Source organism: Xiphophorus maculatus, chromosome 17 (assembly GCF_002775205.1).
Source record: "Xiphophorus maculatus strain JP 163 A chromosome 17, X_maculatus-5.0-male, whole genome shotgun sequence".
Classification (NCBI taxonomy): Eukaryota; Metazoa; Chordata; class Actinopteri; order Cyprinodontiformes; family Poeciliidae; genus Xiphophorus; species Xiphophorus maculatus.
This window is the reverse complement of record NC_036459.1, coordinates 5,584,908-5,604,590: the sequence shown is the minus strand read 5'-3', so window position 1 is coordinate 5,604,590 and position 19,683 is coordinate 5,584,908. Positions and strand designations below refer to the sequence as shown.

Sequence of the window (19,683 nt, the reverse complement as noted above, 5' to 3'; positions counted from 1 at the left end):
AAGAATTTCAAAACTAAGACAACTCATCTAAGGGTGGATGGAATAAATACCTCTTACTTATTCAGCTTCACCTTAAATAACACCTATAGCCTGTATGCATTATCAGTTTAAATACTTTTTATTCACAGCTTTTTAAAATGAAAAGCAGTTTTGCAACATGTATCTAAAAAAAATGTCAGACTTTTAAACATGAAAGCATATAAAACATTTCCTTCACATTATTTGTACTCCCTTCATAATGAGGCTTTTATGCAGCAGCTTCAATGCCTTGCTCAAGGGCACGGTGGCCGGCTATGGAACGGAGAGTGGTTTTCATTCATTTGTTCGGCAGCCTTCCAGTGAAAACCACACAGCGTTCACCTTACGGCTACTACTGGCCCTGATATATATTTAAGTGCAGGCTGCCATCAGCTGAACACACAAAACACACAGAGCAACACGGCCACAGAGCATGTGTACAAGCCAGATTTGGCTCTATCCTCATGTCTGCCATATGGTTGATTCCTCCCTGCTGTGCAAACCCTGCAGGCCAAACACTCGATGCTCGTGTGTGGGAGTCCGATTGTGTGTGAACGTGTAACAGAGCCAGCGAACAAAACAGAAGCAAATCAGAGCAAGAGAAAGAGCAGAACAATATCTATCAGGATGTATTGTTGTTCTGGAGGAAAAATTACATCTGCAGTTATAAAATGCTAACCGTGCGTCATTGTACAAGTAAGGCCAGCAGCAGTTTACCACCAGCCTCAGTCATTTTTAATAAGGAGACGCTGGATCAAACATTAATATCCTCTTTGTTGGGATGCACAGTGCTGTACCGTTTGGATACAGTTGTGTGAAAAAATAAGGGCACTCCGGAAAATTGTGTTTCCCTTAAAAACGGGACTAACTTTTGACTTTTTTCTCTAAAATAAATTAAAACATGCTCAGTTTATTCCAACTTAAAATGGCAAAAACAGGAGTAGAACATAATCACTTACTATTTTGAAGAAGATTTGCCCTTATTAGGACCCTCAGTTTGGTACAAGTCAGAGTAGACGCCATGTTGACATCAAAAAACCTGCCATATAGCAGATTGTATCTGCTTTCCAGTGGATTAAATTGTTTTATTTTATTCAACTGTGTGGGAAAATGGTTTACAATTGGAGAAAATTTTGTCACAATTGTCAAAGTCCAGCTCTAATTGTCCAAGTAAGTTCACTCTGAAATGTGAGAGGCTTTTTTTTCAGCAGTGGTAGAAATTGGGGAAAAAGGAAGCAAAAAAAAAAGAGAGAGAGAGAGAATTATGCTAAACAGGAAAGTTGGGTTTCTTTACTTGTCGGTGTGGATCTCCTCCCAAACCAAAGTTAGCACATTAACGCATAATATGAATCATTAAAGTAGAAGCCAGAAGTTGTAAATAAGCATTAATACATTTCTTCAGAGATGTGGTTTATTGTGACCGCTGCAAAATCAAAGTTTACAACACAGCAAATAATCAAATGCAGCTGTTAATCTGCATCTCTCTAAACTAACTAGTTCAACCAACCTAAACTTCTTCAAAGTGAAAATTTGACAAATGTGTTGGATGTCATTAAAATGATTTGAGTAGCATAAAAGCATGGATAAATATTAAACGTTGAACAAATGAACAATATTTAGCAATAGGGATTTCTACTGATGTGTTGATGGGGTTGTGATTAAGCGTGTAGGATCAAATTCCTTTGTGCAACTGTAAATATATTAACTAAACTAACTAAATTGCTTTGCATAGTGTTAAAAATAGACATGACATCCTGTTTCTCAAATTGTACATGTGAGGTAGACTAAAAATGTAGTATTTTTTATGAATTTCCCACTGAAACCTTAAATAGAACCCATTTAATTTCAGCTCATCCTTCGACAACTGAATTAGTCAGCTTTCAACTGGCCTTTCTAATGAATTTTTTAAGAAACCCTACCTTACCGTTTTCCTATTTGGTCTAAACCTGGTAGGATTTATTCAACAAAACCTGGCTGGTGTTTGGAGGAAAGTGTTTGGCTAAAACAACAAACTTTTGCTTGTTTTGGCTCAAATGTTAAAACTGTTTTTTTTTTTGTTTTTTTTTGTGATTTGCAGAAACTGAAAATGTCAGCGTTTTATTCTGGCAGCCGAGTTTCTGACCTACACTGTTGTGTTGATGGCATAGACGCCTCTGGGTGGCTGCATTTGAAAACTCACATTTTCCCCTGAAATTATGCCTTCGAGACTTGAGTTTTTCAGACAATAGGAGAGGCCTCTGGAAAGTCAGATTCTCTCAGACGTTGCTTAGTGTGCAGCACAAAAGGGATTCTAGGAAGTATGTCCAGATTAAGAGTGGAAATTTATCCTGAAAAAGAGATAAACAGGTAATTAAAAATGCTTTCAGAACAGATGGGCCAACTGTCTGCCCTGATTTTCCAGACTTTTAAGACATTGTCCTTGGCAGAAAACAGGACTATCTTCATGTTGATCTCCACTGATTCTCTGCCTTCATCACTCCCACAGGTTAGTCTCAATAAACCTTTACTTTGGCCAAAACAAAGCATCTTTTTCAAAGTATTTAAGCTAGTTTTATCATACTCCAGGCTGTTGTTTTGTTGCGCTGTTGTATAAAGCCGTTTGGATCTACGTTTGACTTCTTTATAAGAGAAGAACATTATCGAGCTGCAAATCTACAAGCCTTGCCGAGAGAAAAAACTCGGATTAGCCAACTTCAGATTACCTTTAACTTATTGGCTTGGTAAAACAAATCCCACTCTGACCCAAAGTTCACTTTTGATTGGTTGATCCTTGTTGACATATAGTGCAGAGCGAAGCAAGAGCCGTTCTGCAATAACTGTTAGAGCTGAACACCGAAGAAAGCTTTTGTTACTTGAGCGAGTCAACCAGGACTAATCCTCAGATGGACTCTTGCTGCAACGCCAAGTTTATGTTTAAATAAAACTCAGTGAGCAGAGAGACCACCACCGCTGCTGGTGGTCTCTCTGCTCTGTCTGAAATTGAACCCCATGGTGCAACCGAAGCCGTGCTGTTCAGATGTATATTTCACCTGGTCTAAAAGAGAGCTACTTATCTGCAGAACCTGCAGGTCCTGGTCAGCAGCCGGTACTACATTTGGATCGGACCCAACATGCTCTTCCCCATTCAGATGCTGAAAGGATTGAGGCGGATTTTCTGACAATCAACTTCTCATTTCCCCATCCATTCTCACCCTAACAAATTTTCTAACAAAATTGCCTTTTGGTCATAAGTCCCCAAATTATACTTATAAATTGTGTAAAGACTTAAACGAATACTTGATAACCTGTAAGGTTTGTGCAACTTAGTTTTTAGAATCAAAAGAGTGAAAGAAGTTGGATTATTTAATGTAATTTTCTACTTCGACGTTATGCACCCAGAAGTGAGTCGATGTTTTTGTGATATTTATTTCTCTAATATTTTGTAAACTGTTCAGTCTATTAGATTTTGAACATTTTTGTCCAAGTAATGTAAATTATCAAAGTTGTGAACGACTCATCTACAGATACCATTTAAAATTACGACATTATTTTGTGAGTTGAGTCATGATTTGCTACATTGTTGATGTATTTTCCAGTGAAAGAAAAGGTAGACGACTTTTATCTGACTCGGTTTGAAACTAACCGGTGTGAATAGATGGTGCCGGGCATTTTAACGGCTTGCTCCATTCACAAATTTCAAACGCATGCAGATCTTCATGGAGACGACTGGCTGAGGAAGATGCTCTGAGACAGAAATGAAGAGGAGGCAGTGAGAGCAGAAAGGAGAAGGACAAGAATGAGGTTGGACAGACAGCAGCCTCTGTGAACCTGCATAGACAAGCGCAGTCAAGCTGCTTTTGTGTGTGTGTGTGTGTGTGTATGAGAGAGAGAGAGAAGCAGAGGAAGCGGGAATGTTTTGACAGCTCAGAGCCATCACAGCAGCAGAAGGCAGAGTGTGTGCGTCTCTGTGCAAGCAGGTCTTGTGTGGCTGTGCATGCACTGTACTTCTGAGTGAGTGTTTCTGCATCTGAGTGGAAGACCAAAAGGAGAGAAGGATCGCTACATCCATCCATAGACAAAGAGGGAAAGGAAAAGGCTAAGCATTACAGCCGTGGACGGAGAATAGACATGTTTATGTCTTCTGTATGAAAGTGAGTTTGCGTATATGCAGAGGCCGCCTGCTGCCATGCAGGCCCGATCAGGAATCAAACGTCCAGCACCGTTAATCCAATGAGAACACGTGAAGTCATGAACCTCGGCCTTCTTCACCTTCAGCTCACGATCACACTGGGAGCTGCCCTTAACAATACACTCGTCTGAAGACGATTCTGAGCAGCCCAAGAGCAGCTGGAGGTGAGATGTTTTGCTCAAGGGCACCTTGACCTGACCGTATTATTAAATCTATTTTTTTCTTAAAGTAGACCATTACTAATTCACCTTCCCAGCCTTTTTTCCCAGCCAGGCTGAGCGTTCGTGCTGTTGACCAAACCCATTTCTTTGAGCTACTGCCCCCAGGCTACAGCTGCAGCAGCTGTCGATGTTTGACTGGGAATGTTGGTTTGTTTCATACAAAAACATGCTATTGTGACCCAATAATTTTAATACATCGTCTTTTGATCATCAACTCAAACAGAAAACGATAAAATAACCGATTTCTGCGGAGAGTAAAATCAAGCACCTACATCACCACCAGAAAGTAATGACTAAATGGTTTCTGTTTTAAATAAAGCAACCCTACTGCAACATAGAAGTCTTCTTAGATTTAAGGCATGAAAACAAAGTGGGGAAAAAGCTTAAATACGCCTTCACTGTTGCTCCTTCAGCAACAGTGAAGAAAAAAAGCCAAAATAACCTCTGAGAAAATATGTGGACAGGTGCAAACATTACAAAAAAAATGTCCTTGCAAAATATCAAAGTGAGAATTTGTCAGTGCTGGTGTCCTTGTAATCCCTAAAAATATATCCCATTGTGGTTATTCCATCACTTGCTACAGCCCTGTGTCATATTTGAATCTTTTATTTAGTTTTTGACACCATTGATTCAGCCAGGTTCACAGCTCTAAAATTGTAAAGCAGGGGTGTCAAACTCCAGTCCTCAAGGGCCGCTGTCCTGCAACTTTTAGATGTGCCTCTGCTGCACCACACCTGAATAGAATAATTAGATCATTAGCAAGGCTGTGGAGAACTTATCTACACAAGGAGGAGGTAATTAACCCATTTCATTAAAGTGTTTTGTACCTGTGGCACATCTAAAAACTGCAGGACAGTGGCCCTTGAGGACTGGAGTTTGACACCTGTGTTGTAAAGCACCATGGACTCGGTCTTTAGCTGTACACTTTAATCTGTGGTCCCTCACTGAGAAAGGTGCAATGACTCCCATTCTCCTGACCAAAAGCAACGTACAACAAATTTCAATCTAAACTTCCTGATTAAAATCCTGCAGCTGCGAAACACGTTTGACTGTCTTGTTCCTGACCGTTGAGTGCTTCCTTTCTTCTTTTCCTCATCCTTCTCTCCACCTGTTCAGTCTAGTTACGAGTGTTAACAGCCTAAACTTTTGGTCCATTTATTTTCTTTCCTTTGATTTAATTTTCCTTTTATTATTTTACTACAGTGAAGCATGTTGTGGTATTGTCGGGCTGAAATCTCGATTGTGACGTCTGATGTCTTCTGCTGGATGGTGTAACATGTCCCACTCTACCAGCTCAATATTGTATGTTCAGTCCTGTAAAAAGTATTTATTTATATTGCTGAAATGAAATTGTGTGTGTGAAGGGCTCCAAAGGCGGCTCTGCAGGCAAACACAGTATCATAAGTTTCTGATCTGACTGGAGAAGCTTGAAGATGGATACAAATAAAATATTACATTGTCCTTACAAACTCAGGATTGTGTTTAATAACCGCACTAGCCTGATACTGCTAGAGCCACCACAACATAACTATTCTGATGGTTTTCATATTTGGTTCTTTGTTAGTTGAACATTTTCCCAAATACTCTTAAAACAAAGATGTTGAAATCCTGTAAGAAGAATAGTCAGAAGGTCAGAGGTGTGAAAAAGTGTTTGCATTTCACAGTTCCGGATTAAAATGTTTTTGCACAGTTGTCACACTTGTTTCAGAACATTAAACCAATTTAAATATTATTTAGGAACAATTTTGGTAATTGAGAGCCATCAGCCTAGAAGAGGAAAGGGTTACAAAGTTTAAACCGTTTCTTTTCTCCAACATTTGCCAGACAAAATTGGAAAACTGTGGTATTCCACACGAGATTCAAAGACCGAATCCAACAAGTTGCAGGAAAATGAGATTAATCAGATTTGAACAAGAGTTGAATTTTTCTCCCACAACCTGTCTTGTACATGCTGTTGGCTTTTCCTACCAGAGAACCAATGCACACCAGCAAACAGGCAACACAAGTGTTTGCTGTGTGGCATGTGTGTCTTGCCCTTTATAGGAGGCTAAAAAATGTTTGTGTCTGTCTTTGGAGGTTAGCTGTGGGGGTAGAGGGGTTGAATGCGTGCTAACAATGTACCCGTGTGTCCCCTGTGTCAAAATCTGGCTAAATCAAGTGGAGCATGTTGTGTGTGCGTCAGGCCAGATCAATATGAGCTAATCAATAGGAGAAGACAGCCAGAAGGACCAGAGGGACGAGATGTACACACCTGGTGTAAATGTAGCCCTTGTTTTGTATTCCACACTCGGTTTCCTCCCTTATTTTCTCTCATTTCTGCTCCCATGTCTCATTTTCACCGAAGTTTTTCAAATATTGTATTTTTTTAACCTCACCAGCTATCTCACGGTTACCAACCCATCTGACTGTTCCCTTAAAACAAAACTACATTTTCTTTACAGATACAAACAACTTGATCCCAGACACAAGAGCTGGTTTGATCTACCAGTTTGTGAAATATCTCACCCTTCTTATTTGTGCTGTTGTTTTGCCAAGACTTCAGCTAATAATCAAATAACCAAAATTAAGTTGAAGTTAAATAATGATGTCATGAAGAACTGTTTTTTGTATTTATTATAGGTGCTGATTTGCTAAACAAAATTTACTGGCAATCCTTACAGTTAACATTTGCATCTGAATGTAAAAGACAATTTATGGCAAAATACTTGCTATTTAAATTCTCATACATGGGTTTCCTTTGAATAATTAATTTGAAGTGTTTTTTTCCACTTTCAAATCTTTTAAAAGTTCACAGAAAAAGTCCAAGGTTAAACAAAGGAATCTTGATTTGCGTGACTACAAGGATGCAGCCTTTCCTAAACGCATGCTTTGCCGAAAACCATTTCATTTCTTCATAAGTTATTAAAGATTTTTAACCTGTGTAACATCTTATCTGTTGAATGTAGATACATTTTACTAATAACCAAAATAGGTGCATGTAAATGAATTGGGAACGGCTAAATCATTAAATCAAATCAAAAGTATTTATGACAAAACATTTCAAGGTTACAAGTACATCCACTGTATATTTAATAGCTTAGTCCTCTCTTGAACTTTTACAGAAGTAATTCAGCCTTGTTTTCCTTACAAACATAAAGATCTTAAAAATACTGCAAAAAATCTATTCTAATGCAAATAGATACTGACTTATGAGCCAAGCCAAAAACAGATGGGAATAAGCCTTTAGTCAGTGCTTCAATGCTCTAGGTCTCTGTTAAATTCACTCAGCATGCAAATTGACTGTAATTCACTTACTGAGTGATAAGAGTGCTACTCTGTCTCAGTAATGCCTTTTATACGCTGAATATTAAATAACTCTATGATGGAAATGTCCTCATGGTTTGGATATCCAGTTTGGCATAATGTGGGCTGACCAGGATGTTGTCTTTGGACCTGGTCCGACTCAGTTTTGATTCTTGTACAAAATGATACACCCTTCATACATTTAATTGTGACTATTTCATGCAATATCACAACTTAAAATCTCTTTCTTTGCCTCAAAACAACTGAATATAAATTGAGAAATAAAACCTGAAATGTGGTTTTCTTAATGTTACTTCTTACTATTAAATTCTCGCTGTTTTTCTTCTGTTTGCTCAGATTCAATATCCAAATCTTCCCCGTTCTTTTCTTTTCTGTATTTGTCAGATCTGAGTTTAAACAACTCTTCTTTGACCACCAGTTAATTGTATTCAACGCAGCATTGAGATCCAGTAAAACCAACTTTGCAGACTCTGTCATAATTATTTTGTTTTTCAGAATAAAAGTAACTTTGGAAAAAGCAACCTTTCACTACGTATTAAACTTAGTTTTTATAAAGTCTGCTGTGGTATTATAATCTTAATTGTCAGGTATATTTTGGATGCAAAAAATTCATTTTAAGTAACAAAAATAAAAGCTTGAAAACATCAGTGTGTGTGTCATTAATCTGTATAGTGTTTACTCAAATAATTGAACTTTACAATAATATTCAAACTTAATGAAGGTCTGCACATCATTACTTTCCTTTCAACATATGTTTGCAGTCTTTAACCAATTAAATGTCTGTCACTATTGTAGAAACATTTGAGAATCATTGCTCTAGGGATTTCTAAATCTCTAGAGCAACAAGCAGAGCCCTGAAATGTTCTTGTTATGATCAAGTCTGCTTGTTTCTTCTAAAATATCTGATAAAATCCATGCACTACATGTTTGCAGCAGGGATTTTATTTCCTTGGGTATTTCTTTTCCTTTTTTGCTTAAAAAGAGCGTGACAATTTTTAAACATATTGACGCAAGAGCTGAAAAGTTCCCTTTATTGATGCTTGAATGACAAGTTCAGCTGACAGGGAGATGGAGAGAGACAGGCACGCAAACCTGTGAGCGCATGCATTATGCACATGCACCTTCAATCACACGTGCACAGGAAGACAAGCGCACACACGCACAACACACCTCCCACGCTACCGAGACACCGACTCTCCTGACAAATTGGAGCGTGCGCGAGCCTGGTTGTTTTTGGCATTACGGTTCTGTCACATTTTTGTCAGGGCTGTACGCGGTTTCATAGCGAGACAAAGAAAGCTAAAAAGAACACTCATGTTATTCTGCAATCCCGCTTTCTCCGTCCTGCTTTTTACTGATGCTGCTCGTTGGGATTGAAGTGGGAATGTGGAGCAGAAGTTGGCATCATGTAATGCATAATTCTTAGTGTCCTATTGTTACAGCCCAGACTGTTATATAATTCAGAGAATACATCCACATTTTGATTGCAAATGAAGCAGTGTCCTATGGCTTTAAATAAAAGATTTAGTGTGTTGTCTTCTCATCCAGTCTGTTGGAACAGTTTTCTGAATAAAATGCCTAATACTTCACATGAAAAGTTAGATGAATTCACATGAGTATAGCTAAACAATAAAAACCACAAATGCAGGTAAATCTAATGTCACTGCTTCTGTAATAACATTTCAGCCACAGATTGGCATTACTGTTCATCTTGTCATGTCAAAATTAGTAGAACACTCTTGAATTAAAAGGAACAGAATTGCTTGTTTTCTTTTTTTGCTTTTCACAAAAGTCAGATTTACACGACAAGAAAAAGCGAAAATAGATTTTTCTTTCTGTAGAAATACGAATAGTATGGCAGAACGTTTACTGCACTCAACAAATTGATGTCACTTTTCTGGTATTCAGTTATTTTAAAGGGATCCAGCACCAGTCTAAATATGTTGCACATTTTCCTATTAACCTAATAATTGTTTTGTGATACATAAAAGTTCATTACTTCAAAAATGATGCTGCATCAACATTTTCATGAGTTTTCTGTTGAAACAAACATGATCAGCTTGTGATCTACAGTTTATTTTATTAGATAGAGCTAACACCATTAGCAGGAGCTAACATGAAATCAAAACAAATGGGAAGATAATGAATGGATGTGCAAAGTGACAATGAAGCAACTTCAAGTCAACACACACCGTTTGAGAGAATGCATCATCTTCCCAGAATGCATTGCATCGTAAACATGGCAAGATCAGTGTGACATTTTATTTAAATGAACAAAAACTAAACAGCCTGCTTTATTTTTAGTACTTTACATATAAAACTGTTTCTCAAATAATCTATTGTTATAACTAGTTGTGGATTCCATTTAGTAAAAAGGTCAATATTTATTGGCAGTGGCACCATTCTTAATATCAAACTGTTTAGAGTTGAAGTAAGATATTGACTGCTAGAACATCTCCATAGACTTAATCTGAGCTATCTGTTTTGACTTGCTTTCAGAATATAAATTATGTGCTGAAAGCAATATTATAACACCAAGTTGATGAGGAATATTCATGTTGGCTGTGCTCAGAAATCTTCATGAGCTACTTCTTTTAGGAAAGATTTTTCAAAGACCAATACTGGTTATTTTTGGTGTTACTATGCCTTGTTGTTGAAGTCGGACATTTTAAATTCTTCACCTACATTGAGAAACTGCTCATTACACTCAGAAAATGTGCAGCTTAAGTGTGTGCATGTGTGTGTTTGCCTAAAATATCCAACTGAAGATAATTAGCCTGTCCTGCTGGGCAGCAAGGTATGAGAGAGGCATAGGTTGTTGCATAAATACTCTGTATTCGTCTGCCAGCTATTGTTGAAGTTTAGGCCTTTTCTTCTAATGGAAGAGTTTTGGTGTGTGGGTGTGCGCACTCAGACGGTATTTTAACACGGCTAGCTGACTTCTTGCAGCCCACAGTTAAACAGTGACTCACAAATTCCTCTCTCACTCTACCTCTCTTTCTCACCATCATCGTTTTTTCCCTCTCTGTTCTTTTGCACTCCTTTTTTAACACATTTCACTGGTTTTCTGACATTTTCTTTCTCTGACATGCCTTCTCTTTTTTCCCCCCTCTGTAGGTTTGGTGCTGACTATAGCAAACTTTAGGACAGAGGTGCTTCCCCTCCACCCTCTCCCCATCGCCTCGCCCCCCTGCTGGCATAGCTCCTGTCAGCCCCAGACCCAGTAAGTTAAAACACTCCTCTTGATTTTTAACTCGTTTTTTTAGTCATTGATTTCCCTTTAATTTACATACGTTATCATGGTTACAAAGTGTAAGGCCTCCTCACTTGCCTTGCCGTGCACTCGCCACATTTTTTATTTCAAAATTCAATCACAGAAGTACTTCTAGTTTAGTGTGCACACTATTTGCCAGCATCATTTTGAAGAAAAAGAAATAACATTTGGGAACTTCCAGAATCTATATTGTGATGACCAGATTGTTTTGGTCTATCAGTTAATGATGACTGCAAGGTTCACACGCAAAATGTCTTGGAGTCTTCATGGTGGCTCACCACTAAGAACAGAACATAAAAATGTAAGTAAGGCACCAATAAAATCTCAGTAAAACAATACAGATCAGACTGTATCTGGTTGAAAGAAGGAACTTCATCTGTGCTCTGCATGAAGGATTTTACATATTCAGATCATATTTATGAAACAAGTACTGAAGCATATCAGTACTCTACAAGGTTTAGGTCGGAGTGAAAAGTCTTAATCAACTACAGTTGGTTTGATAGCTATGACTGAAGAGTTACAAAGTGCAACGTTCATGGATTAATAAAAAGTGCCTCCTGATCAAATTACCTTTATTTAAAATAAAAAAGTTACAATTACATCTGCAGCTTCTAATGTAATATTGATTAGTGCAGTTATAATAACTCCATCTGTCTTTATGTTGTATGACATTTCTACAGCTATTTTGATTCATAGATGTAAGAACAGAGTTTTATGCTTTTTTGAGGTTCTGATCTTTAGTAGTTTATAGAAGTTTAGAATAACTAGAACCATTAGTTCAGATTTAAAGAACTGTACTAATGATTTCAGTATAACTAAATCTTCATAAACGCTATAAATGTGATGCTTTTCCACACAACTTTACCAAGGGTACCACAAATTATGGAGAGCACTGTTTATTAAACATGTAGATTAGAAAGAATAAACATGGAAAAGATCAGCTTTAGCTTTGAGTTTGAGATTTTCAAATAGCAAAATGTCTGTAGTCAAAGTTTAAGGATTTAAGTTGTCAAAGGCATCTTGAATGTCCAGGTTACAAATAAGTAGGACAAATATGAGCTGCCATGTTTGTGACATGCAGGTTTGACTCTAGAGATCTTATGTAAAAGCCTGTCTAATGTGTCTGCTACACATTAGACCGTTTACTCATACCAGCTAGTAATACTAATTGCTCCAGGAGAAAAAAAAAGAAACAAATGTAATGAGCTTTGTACAAGCCCACAGTCTCACATGCTTTCCTACAAAGAATGCTGTTTCCCCAAATCAAAAGCAAAGCCGAATGTTCTTGTCTGTAAAGAAAAAAAAAAAAGTTTCCTGACGCACAAGGGTGCGCACGTACACAACCCCCGAGGGCCCCAGGGACTTCAAAGAGCCGTCTACTGTACCTCAGCGACACCTCAACGCCAGGTGCCACAGAAATGAGGAAGTTAGGGAGAGTGGGTAGAAATGGCTCTGGAGAAGGAGGCTGAACGCCAAGAATAATCTTTGGGACGACGGTTAAAAAGAAGAAACAAACAAGGTCAGAATCGAAGCGAGAGATGGAGGAAATATGTGGGAGTGAACAAGGTTACAGAGAGAAAGAAGAGCAGAAGTGGAGATGACTGGAAGGAAAAGAGAAGTTAGGAAGGAAGAAAAAGCAACAGAGTAGCAGACAGAAAGTCTGATATGGACCAGAAAGACGGACAGAGTGGCAGAAAAGAGAAACAGACAGGGAGTTGTTGGAGCTGAAGACAGAGGCATGTGGGGGAAGGCAGTAACAGTGTGCTGCTAATACCTACTGCTGCTTTGTTGTGAAGAACCCCAGTTCCTTTTTTTATTGGTGAACTATTCCTTTAATGACAGCAGTAAAACACAGTCACATGCGTACATATTGCTGTTCCTCTCTGGCTGACAGGATATAATGTTCTGAGCCCAACGTGACGAGTCACAGTTCAACTTTTACAACTTGCAGGATGAACGCTTACATTCACGCAAACCAAAGTTTAAAGGCTATGGCAGTTGTTATAAAATAAAAAGGTTTTGCCAGGGATCCATATATATATATATATATGTGTGTGTGTGGGGGCGTACGCTTGTGTGTGTATGTATATGTATATATGTACACAGCAGGAATGTGTGTCTCAATTTAATTCAGATGACTCAAAGGTTTTGAATGAAATTGTCACTTATTTGAACATCGGGACCTTCAGGTGTGGAAGGAAAATGGCACCCAAAGAAAGACACAGGTCAAAGATTGGTTTATTTTATGATTGGAGAGAAATGTGCAAGTATGTTAACAGGCAGATGTAAGACTAGATATTTACATAAACTATATAAAGGCATAAACGTTTCTCACCGTTTGCTTTTAATGAACATTTCAATTACAATTACCGAAATAATTTCTATTCAGTACATGTCATATTAATGAAAAAACAAAAATAATTGTAAAAATTTACTTATTTGGTACATGAAACCACATGACAGGTGTCAAGTATTCTCTCCTCACAATCGCTTGTTAGAATTTTGTCCCATTCCTCCAGACAGAACTGGTGTGACTGAATCCAGTTTGTAAACCTTTTCAGCTTTGCCCGCTTCTATAAGGCTGAGATCAGAACTTTGTGATGCCCACCCCAAAATACAACTTTGTTGTCCTTAAATGACTTCATAACTAACTCTCCTTTGGATCACTGTCCATTAGGAAGACCCATTTGTGTCCAAGCTTTAACTTACCGGCCAATATCTTGAGATGTTTCAATATTTCAAGTATTCTTCTGCAGCAAAACGAAAACATGATGCTACCATTTCTGTACTTAAGCTTCCCCTTTTTTCCACCAAGTGCAACTATGCTCATTATAGCCAAACACTTCAAGTTACGTTTTACAATATCTCCAAATGTTAGGATGTTTGACCCTGAAGACATTTGTAAACTGTTTGTCTTGTGCTTGGAGAAATTACTGGGACACATTTTGAAACATGCTCATCTTTGGGTCACAGAACAATCTCCATCTTTAACAGTACGATGGCTGGTCATATTTGCATATGATTGTTTGGACAGATGAATGTGGGACCTTCAGGTATCTGGCAATTGTTCCTAAGGATGGACCAGACTTGTGGAGGTGCACAGTTTTCTTCTTTATATCTGTATTGATTTCTTTTGATTTTTACATGCCACACAATAAGCAGTTAGTTTGAGGTTTTACCTTAAAATGAATCCACAGATCTACCTTCAGTTAAGTCAGATGTTAGCAATTAACCAATCAGAAGCCGACAAAGCCATCACATCATCATCTGGGCTTTTCCAAATTGCTTAAAGAACTGTAGTCAGTGTTATGTAAAAATGGACTCTGGAAAAAAAAAAGTAATGAATTACTTTTGCATTTTGCAAATAGAAATAATGTTGTTGTCGTGATGGACCTGAAACAGAAAAAGTTTAACACAATTTACTGTAAAGCAGGAGGGAAAAAAGGTAATTTATCTTTCTATACAAAGTATGTAAACACTTTCAACCCGTACTAAATGCTGATAGTGTATTGCTTTGTCATCTGGGATAATACTCAGTATAGTGGTAGAGCTAAGAAAGAAGAGTAGATTTTACTCTTATCAGCCTCTAAACACCGTAAGAGTTATAAAATTGGTGAAAACGACTCCGGTCTTCTCTGTACAGCTGACTGGAGCAGTTCAGCTCGAAAACACATAAAGCAGGGTTAAAAAGTAAAGCACTGGCATTTTTAAGACAACATTTGCATGGACTGTACTTTCATGTGTTGCAGCCTTGAAATTTTCCAGAAGCTGCCCACCAGCTGTGGGAAAAATGAAGCTGTCAGACTGGACATTGTGCAGACTTCTAGCTGCCAATCACAAATCCACCGTCCAGCGTTTTAGAAAAAGTATCAATGAATTCCAAATGCTTGTGTATGTTGTTCAGATTTTGTGTGACAGGCTTACACAAAGTATTGTATAACTATAAAGTGGAAGCATTCCCTATTTTGTATTTATCCTACTGTACTCTGATACCCCTAATAAATCCAGAGCAACCAGTTGCCTTCAGAAATCACCTAATAAAGACAAGTACAAAGCAGGGTCAGGTTATAAAAGAATAAACCAGCCGTGAAATTAGAGCTTTGATCAGAGAAGCAGCTAAAGAGACCTGTTTTTACTCTGGAGGAGCTGCAGACATCAAGAGCAAAGTCTGACATTTATAGACGAGTGGCAAGAAGAAACACAATTTTCAAAGAAGCCCCTCATCAGAGAGGAGAAAGCAAAAGTGTGAAATTAGAGAACCTTGTGCTTGTATGCAAAACATTATTTGTGATTAAAAACTAAAACTGCACATCACTCTTAAGAACACCATGATGGTGGCAGGAGATATATGGCGTGCTCCCCCATTCTCCATCTAGGACAGTCAAGATATCACAGAGAAGTTAAAGAAATAGTTTAATTGAGTATCTATAATGGCTATAAATGTTCTGTTGTGACCTAAAACCTAAATCTGCAGCTTCACTATTTAGGCTATTCTATCTCCACCACTCTTATCATGTACCAAATGCCTTCTAAAGTTTTGCTAATTTAAAAATGCTAAATGTTTTAGTTGTAAGGTTTTAGGAAATGTTCACATCTGGGCTGATGTAGAAAAGTTTGTATTATTTGCAGGAGCTGAAAGAGTAATTAAGAGTAAGTGATCTAATTAGAGTAGACTGGACTTTGTGGGCCTGAGCCAGTTCAGCTTGTGTTTTTAAAGGAAACTCATTATGTTTAGGTTATTCTACTATAAGTTCCTCGTCGCTACAGTTCATCAGACACTGAAGGTTGTTTGAAACTGAAAACTAGATCATAACCATGACACACAAACCTAACAGTAAAAAGTAGAACCATTTGCTTTGCTTATTATTTCCTGCTGAATCTTAATGACTTGTTTTTATGACTGTGTGTGTAATAAACAAGTTGCTTTTAAATGCTGGATTTCAAACCGATTTTCATGACAAGAAACAATCACTGCAGAATATTAATACAGCATTTTAACATGTTGATTGTTGTTTGTTTTTTTTTACATGGAGATTAAATTAAACACAGGTGTTTTAAATGTTTTACATTGAATTTCAAATCTCTGTGTCCATTCAGTTGTTGCTTATTTTAGGTATAGCAGATGAATACCAGCTAAAACTACAATGTGTGGAAAGTGCCTATTGGAGCCTTTTCTCACTTATTGTCTTAGATTTTTTTCCCCCACTTATAAGGAACCAAGAAAAAATGTGGAAAGGTTTAGCAGTTTTTGTGCAAGACTTTCTTAGGAAGTAAAAATTTACACTACTTCAGAAACATTTTTTGATTTACTTTCAATATTTAGTTTTACTTATCAGATATAGCCGAGTGATTGTAATATATCTTGCACTTTACAAGGGAGCAACAATTTAGCTTCTGGTGCCCGATAGTGATATTTTTCTAGCAATGGAAAGACTGGTAGCTCTTTTAAACAATTCAAAATATACTCAGTATTTGCAATAATGATCAATTCTGCAAAAATCCTGGGCTGAATTTACTGTCTCTATCCTAGATGCAAATGTAGCAGCTTCAATAGCAATTTGATTTTATGTTCAAATGAAATCTGTCCTAAAGATGGCCTGCACTGCATGCACATGACTCAAACTAGACAACAGTAAACCCTGGCAACCTTCCTCCCTGCTGACGTGTCCTTGAGCAAGTCACCAACTCCCCCAGCAGCTCCAGCGGAGGTGCTCTGGAGCTGATCCCTGACCTCTGACCTCTTTGAGGAGGGTAGCGCACACAAAGAGGGATTCTCCCTGCAGGATAAATAAAGTATCCCATTATCATTTGAATGCAGCCGATTGTATCTTTGTAAGTCTACATTTCATCCTGCTGAAGCTTTTCTGCAGCAATACGTGACATGACCTCCCTGTCTCCTGTATCCATCGGGAGAGGGTCTGCACACCAAATGTCACATGATAGGAACCAGTCGGTTTATCTCGTATACCTCCCTGCTTGCTGTTCATCTAATGAATGGATTGCAGCTGTATCCTCGCTAGTTTGTTCTTCTGCGGCCTGGATTGTAAACTGTGAACTGCATTGAAGCACAAGCCTTTCATGTACTTTTGAGTAGTCATTATAAGGAAAAACCTTTGAAAGTTTATTGCTGTTGTGGAAACAAGGGGGAAAAGAACCACTGCTTCTAATATAACTACAAAACCCAGTCCTGTCCCAGTCATAGGGAGTCTGTTACAGGGTCAGAGCAGCGCTATTAAGATGAGTCCTGCCAATAATTAGAGTACGGCTGTAACAATCACCATAAAGCACAGTGAACTAGCTCCTGGTGGAAGTATTGACGCCCTTTTATGTTATTTATTCTGGCGTTATCTTTCACACAGCTGAGTTATATTTCCCATTAAAGTGACTTCTGAAGGTACAGATTGTATTTAGGTATAACACTCCAATTGCATGGTATTCTTTTTGAAAAGTGTGCATCACTTTGCTTCCTCTTCACAATTATGTGCTTCTTTGTTTTGGCTCATCACAGAAAATCCAATTAGCATCGTCGTTTTAACCTGACAGAACTTTCAGACGGCGCTGAAATTTTTATTATCCAATTTTACTATTTTATATTTATGTATCTCAGAACTATGGCTAAACGTGTGACATTTCTTTCCATAAGAACAAAATATTCCCCCCAAAGGTTTCAGCAAACATTTCAGAATGTCAGACAACTTTGTTGCACTGCTATTGCACAATACCAAAGCCCAGCTAAAGAGGAACTTAAAAAACAGCAAACACTGACATTTTATGTGTGTCTCACTGGTCAACAATCCCTCTTGTTGGCCTTTATCCTCAAATCCCCATGGACGGAGAGTCAGGAGGGAGAGAATGCTTAAATGCTTTGAATGATGGTGTGGAATGCTAAAAGGAAGAGCGTGTGTGTGTGTGTGTGTGTGTGTGTGTGTGAGGAGGGGGGATGTGTGGTGGTGCTGGTTGGGTCCCCTGCCTGGTCTGGGATCTGGTATGCGTGACTGAACAAGAGGAGGGAAAAAAAGGAGGGGAAAAAAACCCACCGAAACCTGTCGCTAACTTCTAAAAGTAGACAATGGTTACTGAGCAGGCCTGGCAAACCCTGTGCATGTGTGGTGTGTGTCACTTCACACACAGGACCCCTCCTGATGGAAAGCAGTAAGAGGAAACTTACATGTGGCTGCAAAGAGACAGCTCAAATAATTTAAGCAAAGCAAAAAAAAAAAAAAAAGCCCTTTAAGGTAAAAAACCTTCATAAAAATTCATTAAATTAAACCGAAATAATCAGTGATGTGAATCTCATCATCTTTTTCTCCCCTAACTTTGCACATTCTGGTTGCATCTGAAGATGACTAGGAGACTTTGATGATTAAAAAAAATCAGCAAGGCAGAACAGTTTGCTATAATAAACGCCATGGTGATAATTAATTACACAGGCGCTGCAGCCAAATCAAGACGGCAAGCATCCATTTTGAGCCTCCTCATAAATAATAAAACAACAAATGAGATTTTTTGTTTTGTTCAAGCCCTTTTGATAAGCAGGACAATGGTCCTAAATATGTGGGCAGCTATTTGGAGTCGTGTATTAAAATAATAAAAGGCCACATTGTTCTGAAGAAGTGCACTAGAGCTCATTGGGAGGAATTTAAAACACACAAATAATCCACACCGCTGCTTCGTTCATTATATAAATATCTTTAATTGTTTTTAACCGTAAGAATATAAAACAATTTAATTTGGGATTCTGCATTCTTTTTCTTTACAAACACATAATATACAGTACATCTCTTTATTGTCAAAGACACACACACGCACACACAGCTTCTTCAGCAGGACGCACATCCGTTTATATTCATTTTCTTGCAGGTCATTGCATTACATTAAAAATGCGCACACACTGGCCTCAGTGTGCGCGTGTGCATGTGTGTACAGTCTAAATCTGCATGTGTAATTTTTTAAAGGAAGGACGGTGAGATAAGAAAAGGGGAAAAGAAAGATGTATATTCTGCTTGTTGCAACCCAAAACTCGAGGGAGCGAGGAAGAGGGGGGGGAAAATCGATTGCTATTTATTCTAAGCATGTCTCATAATTGATTCGGAGGGCATTTTTATTCAGAGAGATGAAGAAGAGGGGACAAATAGGGGTGCGGGGGGAGGGAAAGCTGTGCACCAGTAAGGGCAACATGAATATGAATGCATCTGTACTAATGTGGGAAAATAAGAGCACAAGACAAACCCTGATTTGTTACGATTAATAAAGGGTAAGACATAGAAATCACTTCAATTTGAAGTACTCTGAACACTCATCTCCACCAGCATGCCTTACAAAAATACCCACAGCTCAACAGGACCTACAAGGTGTAATATCACTGTTATACCTTTTTCTTGTTCGTGTCATAAGTAGGCATGGTCCGGTTATTATTAAGATATACCAAGATCTTGCAGCTTTGAAATCATTAAAATGTTACATCCAATCTTTTCTTTTCTCCGGTTTCAACACCTTTTGAATAAATCTGGCTGCGTGGAGGATAGAGTAACGCAGCGCTACCCCTACATCACTTGTTGCTGCACACCGCCAGTCAGCTAGCTGAAAAAAAAAAATGCTTCTACAATATTCACCTTGTTTATCAGAAAGACACAGTTGGCTTTTCGGAAATACGCAGACCATAATGCTGTGGGAACTAAAGAAGTGCCAAAAGACCCTTA

The 19,683-nt window shown here is 38.2% G+C and overlaps 1 protein-coding gene across 1 annotated transcript in view; it reads left to right on the top strand.

The window, feature by feature from the left end:
- Positions 1–19,683, top strand: part of LOC102238407 (protein Wnt-5b) — a 75,175-nt gene that overhangs the window by 25,270 nt on the left and 30,222 nt on the right. Inside the window, exon 2 of the mRNA XM_023350156.1 lies at positions 10,828–10,933. The gene's annotated coding sequence lies outside the window, so the exon portion shown is untranslated. The remainder of the gene's footprint in view (positions 1–10,827; positions 10,934–19,683) is intronic.